We start from the raw sequence: 6565 nt of genomic DNA, 5'->3' as shown, positions 1-6565 counted from the left end.
GTGTGTGAGTGAGTGTGTACGAGCATGTTTTGTTCTGGAAGACTGCCTCTGTCTCTGGGTGAGTTTAGTGTGTGTGTGTGTGTGTGGGTGTGTTGTTTTGCAGAAAACTGTGGGACCTGAGATTTCTCCTCTGAGATGTTCTTTTAAGCTGTGTGTGTGTGTGAGTGTGTGTCTTTGTGCATGAACTGTTTAAATATGTGTAAGCATGTATTATAGTATGTGTTAAGGGTGTTGCATAAAGCTTTCTTCACACATCCTCTTAGCACTTTGCCTATAATTTACTTTCTACCTTTAAGTAGCAAATTTAGGTCCATTTCCAGTCTTAACACACTAAATGTTTGTGGTTGAGATTTTTACACTCTGGGAAAATATGTAGCACTTCTGAAAGTGATACATACAAAACTGTTTCTAAGGCCTTAACGATGGATCTTATTACATGCAATGATGATGTCAAATAAAGTCCATCTACAGTTGATGAATACTGATACATATACTGGTTGATGCAGCAACCTTCTCTTGTGGAATTCTTGTAAATAAATATAGTGTTCAAGGTGACATTTTGCCCAAATGATCATTTGTAATTTTTCACATCATTTGTTTGGCAAACACTGGTCATTTTCAGTAGTCTGCTGTATCTTCTCTTATTTTATTTCCTCCAAACCAGTAAAATTTGGGGCTGAAATAATAAAATCCTGTACTGTGTCCTGAGCCACTGCAAGAGTGTGATTTAACAAACAAATAAAGGTCCTTCTCAAATGCTGGAACTTTTCCACGACCCTGGGAACCATTTCAGGTGCTCAGGTACCATTTCTATAGAAGCGAGCATCTGCTGATTTTCTTCACCGTTGTTCTGCTTGAATACGCAATTTCTTTTAAATTAGCAAATAGCATCTCTATCCCCGCAGAGAGATGTTTCCTTCTTTTTTCACAAACTGCAGCCATCAGGCAGAGAGGAAGCAGGTATTTTCAGGCTGTCCAAGGAAGAAACATTACATCCACATCGCTGACAATGGTTCAGCCGCCTATACCGTGCAGCTGTCTCAGTGTATAGAGTACAGGGCTTGACTAATTCAGTTCTTTCTTGTGGCTGAGTAGGTGGGGACGATGTGGATGTGACTTGCCAGACATTGGAGGTGTGGCAGCCAGACTTCTTTATTAATCTTGTGAGGTGTGATATCATTGTATCTGTAAGCCATTTAGAGAAATAAGAAACGGTATATTTACAATTAAAGTTTGAGTGCTTCTTTTAAAATGTCAGCCTGAGTACAGAGTAGCACTTTTTAAAACAGATTTTAACAGAAATGTGGTTATTTCTAGCTTTGGTCTTGTGTTGGCATTGAGCCTCTTCAGCTGTCTTGAGCAGCAGGTCTTCCTACAGGCTCTGTCTCTTTTCTTCAGACTGTCAAACCCTTTTTTTTTTCCTGAAGAGAGCACAGCTGTTGGGAGCTCTGGTTCCTTAACAGTTACACATCTGCAATTTTGAGAAGTGTCACACTGTTCAAGTAAAGCATCCCTCTGTACAATTTATTTAAAGGAGCTCCTTTGTGCCTTTAGTCACTTCTGCATCATAAATACAGAATGCAACACATAGAATAAACCCATGTCCTTCACACATTTCCCTCTACAGATGTCGTACTATACTGCTGAGAGTCATTTCACAATTAGAGGCCAATGAGGAGAACTCCCATACACGGTCTCCCTTACTGCTAAAATATTCAGTAGATCATAATGTTTTTCTGTCTGACCCTCATCAGCTACATGGGCAGCATCCCAACACTTTCATGTATGCACTCAGTTGCTAGTTTATTAGGTACACCAAGCTGAAACTAATGCAGTCTAAAGCAACAGTCCTACAACAAACCCCCCTCCATGAAGATTATGATGTTCAGTTTTTGTTGTTTCAGAGACGTGTAGATTCAACTAAAGTTTGGTGTTGAACTGTGCCGTGTTATACGGACAGGTGTTTGCCAGTATAACCAAGTACGGTTCAACAGGACCACAAAATGACCACACAGTTGAATGACCACAGACGAACATTATAACCTTACCATACTAAATCAATATTAGATCCATTCATCCAAAAAGTCAAAAGGGAAGGTGAATTAAGCCTCACCTTGTCAGAAAGGGTTTTAAGTGTCATCATACATTAAACATATCTACCTCCAAGTGGCATCAAACAATCACAAGTCAAGGATGTGTGACCACATCAATTAATACAATAATTAAGGACACAAATGCTAATTCATCAATTAATCCAAACAATATCATCCATATATAGTTTCACTCAAAATGATTCAACCCCCATTGCAAATTAATTAATTACAAGTGGTTTCTCCAAATTCAACACAATATGGGACTTTTAATTACTACTGCAGTCTCCAAACTGTCTGAATAGAATCCCTCATCAGAGCACTTATTTGCAAATCAGGTGTGTGCAAATCAAACTCACCTGATGCAACTAATGAGGCCCTTAATTAGTTGCATCATAGAACACATCAAATACTCGGACCGGCCAGGGGTTTGTTCACAGTGACGTTTGGTTACATGTTAGAAATATATGAGATCGTTGCCTTGCACAAACAACAGATAGCAAAGACACTGAATGTTCCTAAAGATGCTGCTGGAAGTATAGTTCACAAGTTCAAAGCTAAAGCAACACTGGCTGCACTACCTGGACGTGGCAGAAAGAGGAAACTATCAACGGCTGCCACCAGATTTCTGAGGAGGCCAAAAACCTGAGAGTGACTGCAGAAGACCTGCAGTACGTTTCTACAGTAACAGTATACTGTAGACACCCAAGACACTCACCACTACTGACCCAAAAGCAAAAAGGGTCTATGGATCTATGGATAAAGAACACCCTGCCTACAGTGAAGCATGGCTTCTGGCACTGGAAACCTGCAGCGTTTGGAGGACAAGATGGATTCAATCAAGTATCTGGAAATCCAGGAGAATGACGTCTGTGAGGAAGCTGAAGCTTGGACGTCACTGGACGTTCCAGCAGGACTATGATGCCAAGCATACCTCAAAGTCCACCCAGGCTTGGCTTCAGAAAAAGTCTTGGAAGATACTAAAGTGGCCGCCACAGTCGCCTCACTTGAATCTCTGGTGGGATTTGAAGAAGTTGGTTGCAGCACACAAACCCAAGAATATTAGAGAGCTGGAGGCTGTTGTTCATGAGGAATGGGCTCTGATTCCTCAGGAACGCTGTCAGAACCTGGTGTCGGGGAATGTATCACGTTTGCAGCAGGTCATAACAGCAAAAGGGTGCTCTGCTAAGAACTGAAGGTGCTTTTACAGAAGGGGTTGAATAATTTTGAAACTGTAGTAGTCATTAAAAGTGAATTTGAAGAAACCACCTGTAATATTAGTTGTGTTGAGCTATTTCAATTGTTCTTGTTCGATTGAACACAGCTGAAAGGTTTCACATTTTGCCAATACATCTAGTTTACAATGGGGGTTGAATAATTATGAGTAAAGCAACTGTATTTAAACAGTAACAGAAATACCATAGAAGCTATGGACAAAATACTGCTGAGGGCCAATAGATGTAGTCAGTGCATATAGTATATTACTCAAAAAACCTAATCCTGAATAACACAACCTATTTAAGACTATTTAGAAGAAATATGATGCCATATCATGTATCTCCTTAACGTGCAGTAAACATTAAAACTAAAATAGGGCCACAAATAGAAAAAGTGATACTTGTTCCTTTCAGCATTCACACCTAATTAGTTTCCAAACAGCACATTTTAGTCCAGTGACGACAATAGGACTCGTTCCAAATAATATGCCAACGAACTAAAGCCATATTTCTTCTTCCCATTAAGCTGGCTGTTTATTATTTATCATTGCCTAATATCTTCATTATCTTCATAGTTATGATTAGTGGAATTAGTGATTAGTGATTAGAGGACTTTTCCTCACATCATCTTCAATTTGATTGTTTTCTCTCTGTCCTTCTTAACCTAAAAAAGAAGAACTTTGGTGATCTCACTTCCTAAATGTCACAGCAGCACTGCGCAGCCTCAGACTCTGAGGCTAGAGAGCATCATCGGCCAGCGGACGGACAGACAGACAGACAGACATGAGCATGAGAGACAGACAGGTAATTAGGCTGGTAGGTGGACAGACATGCAGTCAGGATAGAAGACTGGCCTCGCTGTCCAGAGGCGATGAATATGATATCCATGATCGCTCTTTAATCTCTGCTGAGCACAAACCGACACACACACACACACACACACACACACACATAGGTGCATGCACCCCGATGGACGCACACACACACACACACACACACGAACAGAGTAGGTGTGTGGTGGCTGCCCCCTCCTGTCTGCCAGTCCAGTTAAACTGCAGTCGGGCCAGTGTCACCCTGAGAAACAATGAGCTCTGTTCCCCCTGTGTGCCCGTGACAACCTCAGACAGATAACACACACACAAACACGCACACTAATCGTGGTCGGCAAAAGAGCAATGTGGCCGTGAGGAAGAGAGAGAGGAAAATGAAGATTTGGATGTGTGACATCCACGTTTGAGTGTATGACAGTGAGAGAGAGAGACAGAGAGTGGATGTGGCTGGTCCCCTGCACCCTGTATCTGGAGAAGTCCTTTTGGCCTGTCAGTCACCGTCAGCTGGTATTAGAGGCGGAAGGAAACCCCTGGGACAGAGAGAGGCAGGGAGGAAAACTGCAGGAACGACAGGAGGAGAGGGAGTGGAGAAAGGAAGACAAAGGGAGAGAAGAGAGAGAGAGACAGGAGGAGGTAGGAAGGAGAAAGAGACCATGAGAGGAAGATCCTGTAAAGAAACAAATAGGAGGGGAAGGGATGATGGTGAAACAGAGGGAGGGAGGGAGGGGCAGCAAAGGGAAGAAAAACATAAGGGACAGCGAAATAAAGGAACAATCAGAACAAGACAGAAAGAAAGTAAGGAGTAGCAGAAAAGAGGTATGGAAGAAAAGAAGTAGAAAGAGGAAGAAATGGCTGAAGACGAACAGGATGATGAGTAGAGGCACAAGTTTAGGAGAAATGTGACAAACATCAGGGCTTTATGAGGAGCTGCTGATGGACTGTGGCATTAGTACTTTCTATCCATTGACTTCGTCGAAGGTCCACAAACAGGCCTTTACTTTATCAAAAGTATCACTATTTTTTTATTATCTTACTTATAACGGGACGCCAGTTTCTGTTCGCGTTTACCTTCAGTCACTAAACTCTAAACGATCAAAAGTGAAGATGTCCTTACATCTAAAAACAAAGCAGGGTTCTCTGATGGCTCGATTTGGTCAATAACTCTAGTAGGCAAATTGTTCACTCGCATGTGGAGCGATCTTTGTTGTGCAAATCTGCTGATGTCAAAATCAGTCAGTCTCTCATCCTTTGCGAGTGTGGGGAGCTCGTTCAAGTCTGATTCTGTGTTCACACAGCGAGGGAAAAACTCATGTCGTATAACTCGTGCTCAATAGAAGCCGGGAGCGTGACACTACAATGCCCGCTACTTGCTGTGTGACGAACTACAGACCTAAGCTGAAAGTTTTAGTTTAGTTTTTTAGTTTAGTCATATATTTTGTTTCAACCCTTCTCTCACAACCACAGTTCCTCATCTGTAAGATATATCTTTAAATGCATTGTTTAGTTGTTAAGCTAGCAGTTGTCGCGCTAGCTAAGGTTAGCTTCTGTGTATTGTAGCGTACTGACAAAAAGCTTTTAAACATTAATGCCGCGTTTCCACTAGTACCTACTTGGCTCTATTCGGCTCTACTCTCGACTCGGCACGGTTTGGTTGTGTTTCCATTACAGTAGCGTACCACCTCAAAGTTGGAGGGGTCGTCATAGCAAGGCGGCCCGAAACTCCGGTGGCGTAATTTGTATACGGCACAAACAAACACAACTAAGGACGTGGAGCATTTGGTTTGCGTGTATCCGTTTACCTCGTTCACAGAAATAATAAAAACGCCCGGTCTCTGTTTCCAGGGTTTTAAAAACGGCGGGTTTGATTCTTGTGAACGAGTCGCTCTCGTGACTCATCAAGTGACGCCGCTCCCTGACCAATCAGTGACCTGCAGTCTGGTGACGTCGCATTGTCAGCTCGACTCAGCTCGCTTGGAACCCCGGCAGAGGAGGTACTAAAATAGTACCTGGTACCAGGTACTAGCGCTGGTGGAAACGCAACAAGACCGAGTCAAGTCGAGTCGAGCCGAGTAGGTACTAGTGGAAACGTGCCATAATATGGTACACAAGCCTGTGACGACATAACAACGTCAAAGAGCGCTTTAGCAACACTTCAACAGCGACTTGGTGTCGATGTAGCTAGCCACGTCTGGCCATTTTGTAGCTTTGTTGCTAGTATTGTGAACACAGCATGAAAAAATCCCTATCACATCACTCGAGTAGACTCGCTTTAGGCTTTTTGTACGACAAATAGTGAGTTGAAAGCCTGTTTAAGTACAAGTGTGAAGTTTGAAAGACTGTTAAGGCTATTAAAAGATGCTGTCGAGTTGGATTACGGGAAGCAGATACAGCGTTTTAGGAGCTTGACCCAAGGGACTAAAAGTCAGGA

The sequence above is a fragment of the Pempheris klunzingeri genome, chromosome 5 (genome assembly GCF_042242105.1).
Source record: "Pempheris klunzingeri isolate RE-2024b chromosome 5, fPemKlu1.hap1, whole genome shotgun sequence".
In the NCBI taxonomy this organism is placed as follows: Eukaryota; Metazoa; Chordata; class Actinopteri; order Acropomatiformes; family Pempheridae; genus Pempheris; species Pempheris klunzingeri.
The sequence above is the reverse complement of the archived record's forward strand: the minus strand, read 5'-3'. Positions refer to the sequence as shown.